A 15,138-nucleotide genomic window follows, 5' to 3' on the forward strand; every position below is an offset into this window, starting at 1 on the left:
TGCAGGCGTGCGTACGCCCAGTTGGGTCTGACTCTTTGTGACCCCGTGGACTGAATACCCTGTCCATGGCTTTCTCCAGGCAAGAATGCTGCAGTGGGTTGCCATTTCCTGCTCCAGGGGATCTTCCCGACCCAGGGATGGAAGCTGCCTCCCCTACTTCTGCATTGACAGGCGCGTTCTTTACCAGCTGAGCCACCAGGGGAAACTTTATCAAGTGTAACCACCTCTTAATTGCACAACACTCCTTCTTCAGAATGTGGGATGACACTGGAGCCGATTATACAGAGTGAAATGAATCAGAAAGAAAAACACCAATACGGGATATTAACGCATAAATGTGGAATTCAGAAAGATGGTAACGATGACCCTGTATGCGAGACGGCAAAAGAGACACAGATGTATAGAACAGTCTTTTGGACTCTGTGGGAGAGGGGGAGGGTGGGGTGATTTCAGAGAATAGCATTGAAACATGTATATTATCATGTGTGAAACAGACCGCCAGTCCAGGTTCGATGCATGAGACAGGGTGCTGGGATGACCCTGAGGGATGGGAAGGGGAGGGAGGCGGTGGGGGGCAGTTCAGGATGGGGAACACGTGTACACCCGTGGCTGATTCACGTCAATGTATGGTGAAAGCCACTACAATATTGTAAAGTAATTAGCCTCCAATTAAAATAAGTAAATAAAATTTTTTTAAAAAGAATTTAAAAAAATAAAAACACCCTTCTTCAGAATTTGTAATGGAACTCCTGAGAGTATTCCAGACTTCCAGGTATTTTAAACAAGCCGTGATCTACAATTTTAAAAGATGATGGTGAGCTCAAGAAGCCGCCGATACGGACGAGAACGGGCTGTCTGATTCCGTCTACAGGACGTCCAAGCGCTGTCGCAGCCGCTCTGTGGGGACAGGAATCCGTGGTCGTGGGGCCGGGGTGGGGAGAGGGAGGGCCTGAGGGAGGTTTCTGAGGTAGTGCCTTTCTTGCCGCTACTTTAAAAAAAAAAGTTTTTGTTTTTTTAACTGTGGTAAAATCCACATAAAATGTTTACAGCCCTAACCATTTCTAAGTGCACCGCTCTGTGGCGTAAGTGCATTCGCAACGTTGTACAACCATCACCATGGTTCTTTCCAGAACTTTCTCCTCTCCGCAAACTCAAACTCTCTCCCCTTAAACATGAGCTCCCAGTCCACCCCTAGCCCCTGGCCTCCACCATCCTACTTTCTGTCTATATGGATTTTTTTTCTTTCTCTTTTCCTCACCCTCTTTTTTTTAAATTGAGGCCAAAAAAAAACAAAAAAAAACACGACATCAAACTCACCACTTGAACCGTTTTGAAGTGTACTTTTCAGGGGCGTGACGTACCTTCCCACGGTCGTGCAGCCAGCACCATCATCCACGCCCAGAACTTTCCATCTGGCAAGTTGAAAACTCAGCACCGTGAGACACTGACCGACCACTCCAGGCCCCTGTGTAAATGGAATCACTCAACGTTTCTCCTTTTGTGACTGGCTTATTTCACTCGGCACGATGCCCTCAGCGACCCCCATGAGGGCAGGTGTCAGGACTTCCTTCCTCTTTGAGGACGTACAATATTCCATTGTATAAACATTTTCTTTATCCATTCATCCTTCAGTGGATATCTGAGGTGTTTCTACCTCTTGGCATGTGTGAAAGACGTTGCAATAAACGCAGAGATGCAAATATCTGCTCTAGACCCTGACTTCAGTCCTCTTGGGTACATACCTACAAGTGAGACTGCTGGGTCATACGCTAATTCCATTTTTGTTTGAGGAAACCTCATACTGTTTTCCGGAGAAGGCAATGGCATCTCACTCCAGTGCTCTTGCCTGGAAAATCCCATGGACCAAGGAGCCTGGTTGGCTGCAGTCCATGGGGTCGGGAAGAGTCAGACACGACTGAGCGGCTTCACTTTCACGCATTGGAGAAGGCAATGGCAACCCACTCCAGTGTTCTTGCCTGGAGAATCCCAGGGACAGGGGAGCCTGGTGGGCTGCCATCTATGCGGTCGCACAGAGTCGGACACGACTGAAGTGACTTAGCAGCAGCTGGTGACTCAGTCAGTCAGTTCAGTCCCTCAGTCATGTCTGAGTCTTTGCAACCCTATGGACTGTAACCCGCCAGACTCCTGTGTCCATTGGATTTTCCCAGCAAGAGTAGTTGCCGTTTCCTTCTCCAAGGGATCGTCCCAAAACAGGGATCGAGCCTGTGTCCCCTGCATTTGGCAGGCAGGTTCCTTCCCACTGACCCACCTGGAAGCCCTTCTCCACAGCGGCTTTACCATTCTGCATTCCCACGGATGACGCACAGGGTTCCACCTCCTGTACATCTTCACCAACGCTTATTTTCTGCTCTTCTGATGCTGGCATCTCATTGAGGTTCTACTTAACTTTTGCACATACAGAACACAGTTATAGTAGCCCTTAATGTCCTTCTCTGCTGGTTCACGATGACGTCTCTATGAACCCTGGGGAGGCTTGGAGGATTGGCTACTGCCCTCATGGGTTGAGCTCCCCGCTTCGTGGCGCGCCTGGTAACTTCTGCTTGCGTGTCTGTCATTGTGAGCTTCACCTCATCGCATGCTGGGTATTCAGTGTTCCTGCAGGTCTTCCAGGGCTTTGTTCTAGGACGTAGTGGCACTGCTTGGGAACAGTGTGATCCTTTTGAACTTCGCTTTTGTGACTTGTTAAGTGGCTCCAGAGCAGGGCGCAGGCTTTGTTCGGTTGCTCAGTTCGTCTGCAACCCCATGGACTGCAGCACGCCAGGCTTCCGTGTCCTTCACCTTCTCCTGGAGTTTCCTCAGACTCGAGTCCATTGAGTCGGTGATGCCATCCAGCTCAGTGTGGGGCTCACTGTTTTCTATCACAGAGGCGAGCTTGTCCAGAGGTCGGTGCGATGGTGAACCATAGCATCTCACCTTTCCAGATGGCTCTTCACACGCCCCTTCCGAGGTCTTCCACCGGACGCTCCAGGGGGCCCTCTCAGCTGGCCAGTGTGCTGCGGGCCGCCCTCCCCTCTCTGACACTCTGTCACAGCGGCACGCCACCTGACCTCCCCAGATTCTCACCCAGAGGATCCACCAGGACCACCTCGTCCCTCTTCTCTTGCCACAACCTGGAAAGTCCCTCAAGACAGTGAGTTGCAGCCAGCATAGGGCTCACCTCACCTGCCCCTTCTCTCAGGGGCCTTTGTCCCATGTTACCCGGTGTCCAGCGCTTTCAGAGCCATCCTGTCATTCATTTTGTCTGGTTGCTCATCGTTTTTTTGGTTGTTTCAAGTGGGACGGTAAATTCCCCATCACAGCTGGAAGGGAAAATTTTTCCTAGTGGAAATGCCCTAAGTCTGGTTTTTCACGATGGCCGCACAGATGTATCCAGTCAACAAAACTCACTGAACTCACTCGATCCAGCAGGTCCTCATCTGAGTGTTGCTGTTCAGCTACTCAGGCGTGTCTGACTCTGCAACCCCACGGACTGCAGCACTCCAGGCCTCCCTGTCCTTCACCGTCTCTTGGAGCTTGCTCAAACTCATGCCCACTGAGTCAGGGATACCATCCAACCATCTCATCCTCTGCCGTCCCCTTCTCCCCCTGCCTTCCATCTTTCCCAGCATCAAGGTCTTTTCTAATGAGTCATCTCTTTGCATCAGGTGGCCAAAGTATTGGCACTTCGGTTTCAGCATCAGTCCTTCCAATGAATATTCAGGACTGATTTCCTGACTGGTTGGGTCTCCTTGCAGTCCAAGGGACTCTCAAGAGTCTTCTCCAACACCACAGTCCAAAAGCATCAATTCTTCAGCGCTCAGCCTTCTTTATGATCCAACTCTCACATCTATACACGACTCCTGGAAAAACCCCAGCTTTGACTATACAGACCTTTGTTGGCAAAGTAATGTCTCTGCTTTTCAATATGCTGTCTAGGTTGGTCATAGCTTTTCTTCCTAGGAGCAAGCATCCTTTAATTTCATGGCTGCAGTCACCATCTGCAGTGATCTTGGAGCCCAAGAAGCTAAAGTCTGTCACTGTTTCCACTGTTTCCCCATCTATATGCCATGAAGTGATGGCACCGGATGCCATGATCTTTGCTTTTTGAATGTTGAGCTTTAAGCCAGCTTTTTCACTCTCCTCTTTCACTTTCATCAAGAGGACCTTTAGTTCCTTTTCGGCTTCTGCCATAACGGTAGTGTCATCTACATATCTGAGGTTATTGATATTTCTCCCGGCAATCTTGAGTCCAGCTTGTGCTTCTTCCAGCCCAGCGTTTCTCATGATGTACTCTGCATAGAAGTAAAATAAGCGGGGTGACAATATATAGCCTTCACGTACTCCTTTCCCAACTTGGAACCAGTCTGTTGTTCCATGTCCAGTTCTAACTGTTGCTTCTTGACCTGCATACAGGTTTCTCAGGAGACAAGTAAGGTGATGTGATATTCCCATCTTTTTAAGTATTTTCCACAGTTTGTTGTGATCCACACAGTCAAAGGCGTTAAAGTACTCAATAAAGCAGAAGTAGGTGTTTTTCTGGAACTCTCTTGCTTTTTCTATGGTCCAATAGATGTTGGCAATTTGATCTTTGATTCCTCTGCCTTTTCTAAACTGAGCTTGAACATCTGGAAGTTCTTGGTTCACATACTGTTGAAGCCTAACTTGGAGAATTTTGAATATTACTTTGCTAGCATGTGAAATGACTGCAATTGTGCAGTAGTTTGAAGGGGCTTCCCTGGTAGCTCAGCTGGTAAAGAATTCACCAGCAATGCAGGGGATCCTGGTTCAATTCCTGGGTGGGGAAGATCCACTGAAGAAGGAATAGGCTACCCACTCCAGTATTCTCGAGCATCCCTAGTGACTCAGCTGGTAAAGAATCTGCCTGCAATGCAGGAGACCTGGGTTCACTCCCTGGGTTGGGAAGATCCCCTGGAGAAGGGCAAGGCTAGCCACTCCAGTATTCTGGCCTGGAGAATTCCATGGACTGTCTAGTCCATGGGGTCACAAAGAGTCACACACGACTGAGCGACTTTCACTTTCACTTGAGCATTCTTTGGCATTGCCTTTCTTTGGAATTGGAATGAAAACTGAGCTATCCAGACCTGTGGTCACTGCTGAGTTTTCCCAATTCGCTGGCATATCGAGTGCAGCACGTTCATCCGAGGGCACACTCAAGAAAATTGGACACAGAGACACAAAGAGAGGTCTGCACACTCATGTTCACAGTTGCATTATTCAGAGTAGCCAAAGGCGGGAGCGACCCAAGTGCCCACTGACGGAGGGAGGGCAAACAAGATGTGCTGTGTCCGAACCACGAGTGCCGTGCAACCTCAAAAAGGAAGGAAAATGCGACACAGGCTAACGGATGAGCCCTAGGACGCCGCGCTGAGACATGCCAGGCGCAAAAGGACAAAACCTGCAGGGTCCCACTGATCTGAGTGCGATGGTTAATTTTACGCGTCTGCTTGACTGGCACGAGTGCCCTGTATTTGGTCAAAGGTTATTCTGGGTTTTTCCGTGAAGACTTCTTTTTTCTTTGTCTGAGATTAGCCTTTAAATTGGTAGACTGAGTAAGGCAGGTTGCCCGCCCTAATGTAGGCAGGCCTTTTCCAATCAGGTGATGGTCTGGATAGAACAGAAGTCTGACCCTCTGGACATGAGTTTGAGCAAATTCCGGGGCTGGTGAAGGACCGGGAAGCCTGATGTGTTGCCTTTCGTGTGTCGCAAAGAGTTAAACACACCTGAGTGACTGAACAACCCAGAATAAGAGGGCATTCTTCCTGCCTGAAGGCCTTCAAACCGGGATATTGATCTTTTCTTACCTTCAGAGTTCAGATGAAACCTCGGTTCCCCGAGGCTCACTCATCCTGCCGACCTTGGGACTTACAGCTTCCATAAACACGTGAGTCAATTCCTCATAATAAGTCTCTTTGAAAATACACAGACACACCCCATTGATTCTATTTGTCTGGAAAACCCTGACTAATACAACGAGGGCCCTAGAGAAGTCAAATCCACAGAGACAGACGGTAGGTGGAGGGCTGAGAGTGGGGAGAAGGCGTGAGTAGCCGTTCTAATGGACTGTTGTTGGGTCACTCAGCTGTATCCAGCTCTTTATGACCACGTGGACTGTAGCCTGTTAGACTCCTCTGTCCATGGGATTCTCCAGGAGAAAGTACTGGAGAGGATTGCCATTCCCTTCTCCAGGGGATCTCCCCGACCCAGCGATCAGACCTGGGTCTCCTGCATTGCAGGTGGATTCCTTACCAACTGAGCCTCCAGGGAGGTGGTGGTGACTTTGGCACAACAACGTAATATGCTTAATGGCATGGAGCTGTGCGCTTAAACCAGGTTAGGATGGCAAATCTCATGTCCTGTATATTTCACGACAAACACTGAACCGAGCAGCTCAGCTCTGTGTAGAGAGGAACATCACCCAGAGCCGTAGCCGCACACCAGGGACCCGGAAGTCTCTGCCACCAGAGTCACGGCGCTGGTTGACCCGTCTAAAGCTGGCAGCCAAGATAAGAGTGCCTCCATGATCTTGCCTGCCAGCAGACGCCGAGAGATGGCGCGGCCTCCAGAAGCCTGAACGAGACTCGTGACCTGCATCCAACAGATGCTGTCAATGTGGTCGTAAACACAGGGTTTGCCCAAGCCCACCTCTCTGTTGAATCCTTGCCTGCTGGAGCCGTCTGTGACCCGGCCCCCTGCACCAGCCTCTCCTTAAGCCTGCAGCTCAGCTGTGACCCTGGTGTCTCTCTCTCCCATCATTACAGGAATGCCCCGTGGGTCCCAGGCTTTTGGGAGCCAGTCCTCGTCACCCACAAGGCTGTATGCCTCTGTTGCTGGTGAGGAACCATCTCTCCAGGGGCAGAGATGGGAAGCCAGGGAACCAGCTGCCTCACCAAGGCGTTCAGCACGCACGGGCACCGGGCGCCTCGGGGGAGCCCAGAAAACACACGCATCCAGGTGCCCCGACGGGTGCCTGCCCCTCCTGTTCCTCCGGTTCCTCCTGTGCCGGGAGGCCAGGCCAGGCCAGGCCGTAGGTCCCGCAGGACCCATCGCCCTGAGCGCTGTCTTGTCACCAGAGGGACAGCTGCCAGAACTCCGAGGGGCCACGGCAAGGGGCCCCGGGCAGGCGCCAGGTGGCAGTCCTGGGAACCCACACACACCCCCTGCTGGGGACCGGCCACGCAATCCTGGCTCCGCTGGCCCCTCGCAGGTGCTGAGACCCCAGGTAGAGATCCTGAGAGCCTGCACGCGTCTGGCAGCAGACCCGGGGTGAAGCCTCTGGGGTGACCTGGGGGCCTGAGGGTTCTGGCGGACAGAAGGAACGGCTTTATCACATCTTGGTCTACTGACTCCGGTGCACCTGAAGTATCTTCGGGAGAAAACAAGGAGCTGGGCCACCCTAGACAGCGGCCAGGTGGTCAGGGGAGGGTGCCTGCCCACGTGAGTCGGCTCAGGTCTGCCCAAAGCCCCGCCCAGGGTTTCCAGGACGACCGGCAGGGTCCACGCAGCCAACAGCGCCGCCTGGTGGCCAGTGGGTGAGCAGCACGGGGCCTGCTCCTGCTCAGCTCCAAGCCAGACGGATGCAGGGACAGAGGGCGGTGGGGCTGAGGACCCATCTTGAGAGGCTCCTCCAGCCCCCAGCTCCCTTCCTCCAGGCCTGGAAGGGACAGGGATGGGCAACAGCTGTGCTGACCTCCCACCACATAGGCCTCGGTGCCCCCAGGGCTGGGCCGTGTCTACAGAGTGGGGTAAAGAGACGACTCCTGCCCCAGGGAGCCCCCAGGAGCATGGAGGTGGGAGCCACGTGTCCTAGGGATCAAGGCCTCAGGCCAGGCCTCGGGGGGGACAGGTGGCTGGGGTGTGGAGTCCCCAGTGCGCCCCGTGTCCCCGGAGCAGCCCATGGGGGGTGGGTCAGTGAGGAAGGCAAGGCACCAGGCCACCGAGGACCCCTCCGTCCTGTCTGGTCAGCAGAGGCAGGGCCTCTGGCCAGGGTGGGCCAGGGCCAAGTGTGGACGTGCTCTGGACACGAGCTCTGGCCCTCCTGCAGCCCGGAGCACATCCCGTCCTGCAGCTCAGCGGGGCTGACCACGTGGCCGGGGCAGACGGGCACGGCCCAGCCCAGCGCAACCACGGAGCCCAGTTCTGGGGCCTTGGCCTCTTGTCCCCTGGGCCACAGGCCCCAGCTGGGATCCATAGGAGGGACTCTCACAGCCAGACCCCCCGAGGGGCCTGCCTGGTCGTCACCTGATCTCGGGTGAGGACATCCCACGGGTGGGGGTGGGGGGGACATCCCATGGGGGGGGGTCACATCCCGCGGCAGACTGGGGACCTCGGCCCCAGACCTGGGCTCCACGTGTCGCCTGAGACACAGACAGGAACACCCAGTAGCCCGTCCTTGTCCACCTGCCCAGGCACCCGCCGGGGACGCAGAACATGTGCGGTTGAAGCACCAGGGGCTCCCCCAAGCCCTCCCCCTCTCTGCAGGAAGGGAGCCCTGCTGGGGGGCTGGGTGCTCTCCTGCGCCCGGCATCCTTGGGAAAGCCTGGCCACTGATGCTGGGGTGGGGGGGGGGGGCGATGGTGGCCCCCAGGACCCTGCCGCCCGGCTGTTCCGGGCAGATTGTCTCTCAGGGTGCCCCATCCCCAGGGCCTGTTCCACCCAAGACAGGGGCCCCCACCCCGGCCTCACCCTGGCCCCCCGGGGGAGTTCTCAAAGTCCCCACTGCTCAGACCCTGACCCAGGGGTCAGCAGGCGCCCCACCCAGGGGACTTGCAAGGGTTCCCCGGGTACCAAGACTGGGAACCACTCCCTTCTCTGTGCCTCGATCTCTTCGACTGGGACCCAGGAACGCTCAAGCCAACCGCGGTTCACGGAGGGGGAGGCCCTGAGCATGACAGGCCTCAGCCCAGGGAAGCAGGGGGCATGCGGGGGAGACCCCTGCCCGTTTTACAGAGAGGAAGCCTGTGGCTCCAGAGGGACCCGACCGAAGTCTGCAGGGCAGAGCCTCGGGCCTGGGGTCACCGTGGCCCCGGCTGGCGTGCTGGGCGGAGGGGCAGAGCGGTCCTCACCCCCAGCCCTGGGCTCAGTGCTGGGGTAAAGCGTCACCCTAACTTGGGGGTTAATCTGGGGGGACAGTTTGCCCCCAGGGCTGACCGCCCCAGAGAGCTGGCTGTGTTCCCAGTGTCCCCACTGCCCTGTGCCTTCCCTCGGCTGGGAGGGCCAGTCCCGTGGGCTTGCCGGCGATGGGACAAACGTCGGAGCCCTGCTGGGCAAGCTACCCAGCCCGGTCACCAGCGCAGGGCCCACCCTGAGCCCTGGCCACCCCCTCCTCAGAGCAGGGCAGCCCCCAGGCAGATCTCAGGTCACACGGATGGGCAGGGGGTGGGCATGAAGGGCCGCCCAGAGGGCTGGTATGGGTCCCCCACTCCCGCCCGCCCAGGGTCCTGCGAGTCTGCGTTTGGAGGGGGGAGGCTGTCGGGGGGGACTCCCTGCAGCCCAGGCTTGCCCAGCAGAGGGCAGCTGGGGCCTGGGCTCTGGGGGCAGGGGCTGCAGGGGTGGCCGGAGGGCACTCAGGCACTGGAACCACTTCTATAACACGGAGCACCCGTGCCTGCCCCCCCAGGGTTGGGGAGGGGAGAGCACGCCCTCCTCCACACCTGCTTCCTGGTGGGAAGCACACAGGGCCCCACACTCCCGCCCGCAGCCCCTGTCGCGTGTTTGTTCATCAGGACGCGCTTCTTATACGTGAGCTAAAACAAGCGGCTCCTAATGCTCCATGTGGGTTGCGACGGGCGTGCTCTGCCGGATCCGTCCCACCCTGCCCGTGTGGTGCCCCCCTCACCACGGGTGGCCGTGCAGAGCTCTGGGAGGCCTGGCCCCCCACCCCATCACTGCTGCTCTGGGCCTCAGTTCCCTCGTCTGACAGAGGGGGAGAGCTTTCACTCTGACATTAAGTGAGTGATGCCACTGTATTACTCGAGTGATAGTCCAGACCCCTGGCCAGGCGGCCCCCCACACCGCCGCCCCCACCCCCTCCCTGAGCCTGCACGGGGCCCAGCCAGGGCAGGAAGGCGGGCTCAGAGGAATGTTTCCGCCCAGGCCGGGCCGGCGGGTGCAGACCCTGATAAGGGCACACATGGCTGGCTGCACGTCCGCCTTTTGTCCCCAGCTCCGGTCAGCCCTTCCTGCCAGGGTGAGAAGCCTGAGCGCCTGGCGATGGCCTCCCTCCCCTCCACCTCCTCTCTGTCCTGGCCCCGTGGTCCAGGGTCTGGGGGAGTTTGAGGCCCCCAGGGCCAGGGGCCCCAGGACTGGCCAGGAATCTGAACTGAGCTGACCAGGCTTCCTTCCTGCCAGTTCCCCTCCAGGCCCCGCGCTCTGCTGGCTCAGCTCCGGGCAGTGGGGAAGCGGAGAGTGGTCCACCAGGGCAGCTGCGGGGGCCTGGTCGGGCTCAGGTCCCCTCGGGGGCAGACACCGCCCCCTCCTGTGCCTGAGGCCCCAGGGAAGCGTGGGCCTGGCTCAGCCTGGCTCTGAACCGGCCCTGTCCTGAAGCGACCCGAACTGAGACAGAGAGGGGGCTGTCACCCCACCCCCAGGGGCCCGCACGCTCAGGGGTCTCCGTCCCATAGAGAGCTGGCGAGCTGAGCTGAGGAGGGCTGCACCAGCCCCCGCAGGGGCCTCTCCCAGCACCTGGACCCCAGAGACTGCCCTTGGCTGAGAACCGCGCGGCCCTGTCTAAATGGGGCGGTCGGTGACCGGGAAGGCTAGGCCCCATGTCTGTTTCCGGAACAGAGAGTCGGACCCCTCGGGGCTGCCTCCCCAGCAGCCCCTGGCAGCCCCCTAAGACGCAACCCCCTGCCGCGCGGGGTTGGTAGCAGGGCCTGGTGGGCAGGTGCTCGGCTGCCTGCTCAGGAGGCGCTCGGGGCTGGGGCATCTCTGCTTCTCCCACGGGGGCTTTCTCGAGGCATGCTTGACAGACTTCTCAGTGCACCCAGTGCAAGCGTACAATTCAGTGAGTTTGGATATATTTTATTAATTCTTTTGCAGCTTCCCGAGTGGCTCAGTGGTAAAGAATCCACCTGCCAATGCAGGAGACTCGGGTTCAATCCCCGGGGTCGGAAAGATTCCCTGGAGGAGGGCATGGCAACCCACTCCAGTATTCTTGCCTGGAGGATCCCATAGACACGGGGGCCTGGCAGGCTGCAGTCCAGGGGGTTGCCAAGAGTCGGACACGACCGAGCCCCCGAGCACAGCGGCGACAGGCATGGGCCAGAGCTTCTGCCGCCTTCGCCGTTTCCAAGTGTACAATCGGTGGGATGAGTCACATTCAGTTTGTGCAGCCACCACCCCTGTCTGCTCCCGGAATCTTGTCACCCTCCCAATCTGAAATTCTGCGTCTGTAAAACAATCGCCCCCAACTCTGTCCCCACCGCTGGGTTTCATTCTGAACAGATGTGCCCGTGTGGAGCATTCCCCACAGATGGAATCACACCGCTCTTGTCCTTCTGTGACTTCACACAGCGTCTTGTTCCCAAGGCTCGTCCGTGTGGTCACGGCATCTGCTTCATCCCTCGCTGGCTGAACACTCTTCCACTGAGCGGCCGGACCGCCGGTGTCATTCACCCGACATTCGTCAGTGGCTGGACACCCGGGTTGTTCCCCGCTTTCGGTTATTGTGAAGAAGAATAATGATGGCCTGTTCTCAGCTTCTTTGTGTACTGTCTTGGAGGGGGATGGCTGGAGGGAATTCTATGCTTACTTTCTGAGCCGTAACAGGCTCCTTCTTCAGAAATGTGTTTGCTCTGGACTGTGGTCCACTCAGCCCCAGGCAGGGACGGCATGTACCCACTAATCACTCATGCCATCTCTGAAGCCTCGAGCTGAGCTCTGGGCACCGCTGTGTGCGTCCAGGTGGCAGGGGCCAGCCGAGGGCATGGTGACCATGGGGCGGGGGGCCGGGTGTGGGTGCATCAAGGGATGAGTGGCCGCTTGGCCCATTGTAATGGGGATTACAGCCACCAAAATCGTGAATTTGTCCCAAATATGTGCATCTCAGAGGGAGTTTAGGGCTGTGAGGTTGCCCACGCAAGTCCACGTGATGGACACACCTTGACACCCCTGTGCAAACCCAGGGAGCACGCCACACCGAGATGTGCGTTCTTGGTGGGCCGCACAGTGGACCCCGGGCAGTGGGCGGTGTCAGCTTGCCCCTGTAACGAGCGCATTGTGGAGGGGGTGTGGATGGGGGGGTGGCTGCACTCAAGAGGGGGGCCTGTGGGAATTTTCCGGACCTTCCTCCCAGTATTGCCGGGAACCCAAAGCTGTGCTAAAAACAATCCATCATTACCAGTGCGCCTCTTCCTGGGGGTCGTGAAGTCACTGAGACTGGGCAGAGCTGACCTCAAGGGTGCACGGACCCGGGGCGCCCTCCACCTTGAGTGGCAGGGGCTGTGGCAGGCACCCGCTCCACCGCCCCCCACCCAGACCCCACGTGGTGAGACGAGCCGGAGGTGCGGCGGTTTCTCTTTCATCCTTTTGGGAATCTAATCCAACCAGCTCGTTCCAAATGAGTGCTTGCTACTTCATGTGCTGGACACACACACAGATTGATTTTCATTTTAGAATCATAAAATGCAGTATAAATGAGCAGTCCTGGCCCAGAGGGCCCTTCCTGTCCTGCCCCAGCCACAGGCCTCTGGAGAAGTCACATCCTCCCTGGCTACAGGGCGCGGGGGTGGGGCAGGAGAGTTGGGGGGGGGTCTCCTCGCCCCGCTTCCCAACCATGTCCCTTTGTCCCTCCACAGCTCAGCCCGCAGGTGCCAGGGATCAAGCCTGAGAGGGGAGGTGGCTCTTTTGCTTCTGGGTGTTGTTCCTTTAAATGGTGGGGCGGCCGAGTGGGAAGAGGGGTTGGGGCGCCTGTGCGTCCTGAGTCAGACCCAATAAACCATCAGAGGCAGCATTCCGGAATGTCTGGGGGCATTCCGGAGCCCTCTGCGCTTTGCCCCATGAACCCAGTGGGGCCTGGAGCTGGGACTTGTGCGTGCAGGGTGGAGGCGGGCATAACTCCCCGAAGCCTGGGTGGGGGTGGGCCCTGGCTGCAACGGCCACCTGCTCCCACCTCCTGAGTCCTCCACCAGCCCAGCCCCGTGGGCACCTGTCCACGGCCAACCCCCTGAGACAGCAGGTCCTTGGGGAGCCCTTCCACCCCAGGGAGGGGGGCCTGGGGCTCATGCGGAGCTGCCTCCAGCCTCTCCCAGGGATCCAGTGACTGGCCTGGCCCGGGGCCTGAGTTCGGCGTTTCCGACCATTGTCCACAGCCGGTTGGCTCCGGAAGCCGCGATCCCCAGGCAGGCCCCGTGGTGCTCGGGAGGGGGCCGGGGGGAGGTGGTCGGGGACATGCTTCCTGTCTGAGACTCCGGCTGGCGTCATCTGAGCCAGGACGGCGGCCGGGGCCGAGGAGCCAGGACTCTAGCGGGGTGCCTCTCGCACCTGGGTGCCTGCCCGGCCTGGGGAGGGGTCTGCCCCATGCCCCCTCCCTCCCCAGGAAAGGGCGCAGGGCCCCCTTCACGGCCGGTGGAGAGGCATTGCTGTCCCCAGCACAGGGCGTTGGTCAGGATGCCCAGAGCACGGCTCACCTGGGGCCCTGTGACCCTGGACCCTGTATCCTAACCCCAGCTCTGCCACGCCAGGTGGCCTTCGGGGGCCTCAGCGTGCTCCTGGGACAGTGGGGCCAAGCAGGAAACCTGCTTTAGCTGAGGAGTCCGGAGTGGTCATTGCCATGGAGAGCACTGGGGCTTGGAGAAGACCCCCGACCCCCGGGGGTGGGTCCTGAACATGCGGCCCAGATCAGACCCCAGCACTGCTTTGCTCCCCAAGCTGGTGGGAGCCCTGCCTTCCTGATTCTGGTCCTGTGTCCCCGAACTGGGGGCCAAGGCAACGAGAATGGGGCCAGGCTGGGCCTGCAGGAGCTTCCCAGGCACCAAGGTGACTGCTGGGGACCCCCTGTGACTCCCAGGGGCTCCAGTGGCTGAGTCCAGCCTACCCGCAGTGCACAGGCCCCTGTGGAGCCCGACATGACTCCCAGCTAGCGGCCGGCCAGGAGGGAATGGCCCACAGGCCCATCAGTTGAGGAACAGATAACATGTCCATCCACACAACGGAACGTCATGCAGCCATAGAAAGGCACGAAGCGCCAACTCCGGGGACAACATGCGTGAACCTCAAACACTGCTGAGGGCAAGAAGCCACGCACACAAGCCCCCGCGTCATAGGAAATGCCCAGAACAGGCAAACCCAGAGGGACAGGAAGCAGATGGGCAGTTGTGTGGGGCTTGGAGGCAGGGGGCATATGGTCGGGGAATAGATGACAGAAGAAGGCAGGCTTCTTTAGGGTGCTAAAAATATTCTAAAATCGAAGTTGGTGATGGTCACTCTGCTCGGCGTCTGTGTTAGAAGCCATGGAATTGCGCACTAGGAGAGGCTGGCTTACGGGGCATGTGAATTACGTCTCACTACAGCTGTTCTCTTTCACAGTTTGTTCTGAAAGAGATGAGAATACCAGACCACCTGACGTGCCCCTTGAGAAACCTGTATGCAGGTCAGGAAGCAACAGTTAGAACTGGACATGGAACAACAGACTGGTTCCAAATAGGAAAAGGAGTACGTCAAGGCTGTATATTGTCACCCTGCTTATTTAGTTTATATGCAGAGTACATCATGAGAAACGCTGGGCTGGAGGAAGCACAAGCTGGAATCAAGATTGCCGGGAGAAATATCAATAACCTCAGGTATGCAGATGACACCATCCTTATGGTAGAAAGTGAAGAGGAACTAAAAAGCCTCTTGATGAAAGTGAAAGAGGAGAGTGAAAAAGTTGGCTTAAAGCTCAACATTCAGAAAACGAAGATCATGGCATCTGGTCCCATCACTTCATGGGAAATAGACTGGGAAACAGTGGAAACAGTGTCAGACTTTATTTTTGGGGGCTCCAAAATCACTGCAGATGGTGATTGCAGCCATGAAATTAAAAGACGCTTACTCCTTGGAAGGAAAGTTATGACCAGCCTAGACAGCATATTTAAAAGCAGAGACATTACTTTGCCACCAAAGTCCATCTAGTTAAGGCTA

Source organism: Budorcas taxicolor, chromosome 11 (genome assembly GCF_023091745.1).
Source record: "Budorcas taxicolor isolate Tak-1 chromosome 11, Takin1.1, whole genome shotgun sequence".
NCBI lineage: Eukaryota > Metazoa > Chordata > Mammalia > Artiodactyla > Bovidae > Budorcas > Budorcas taxicolor.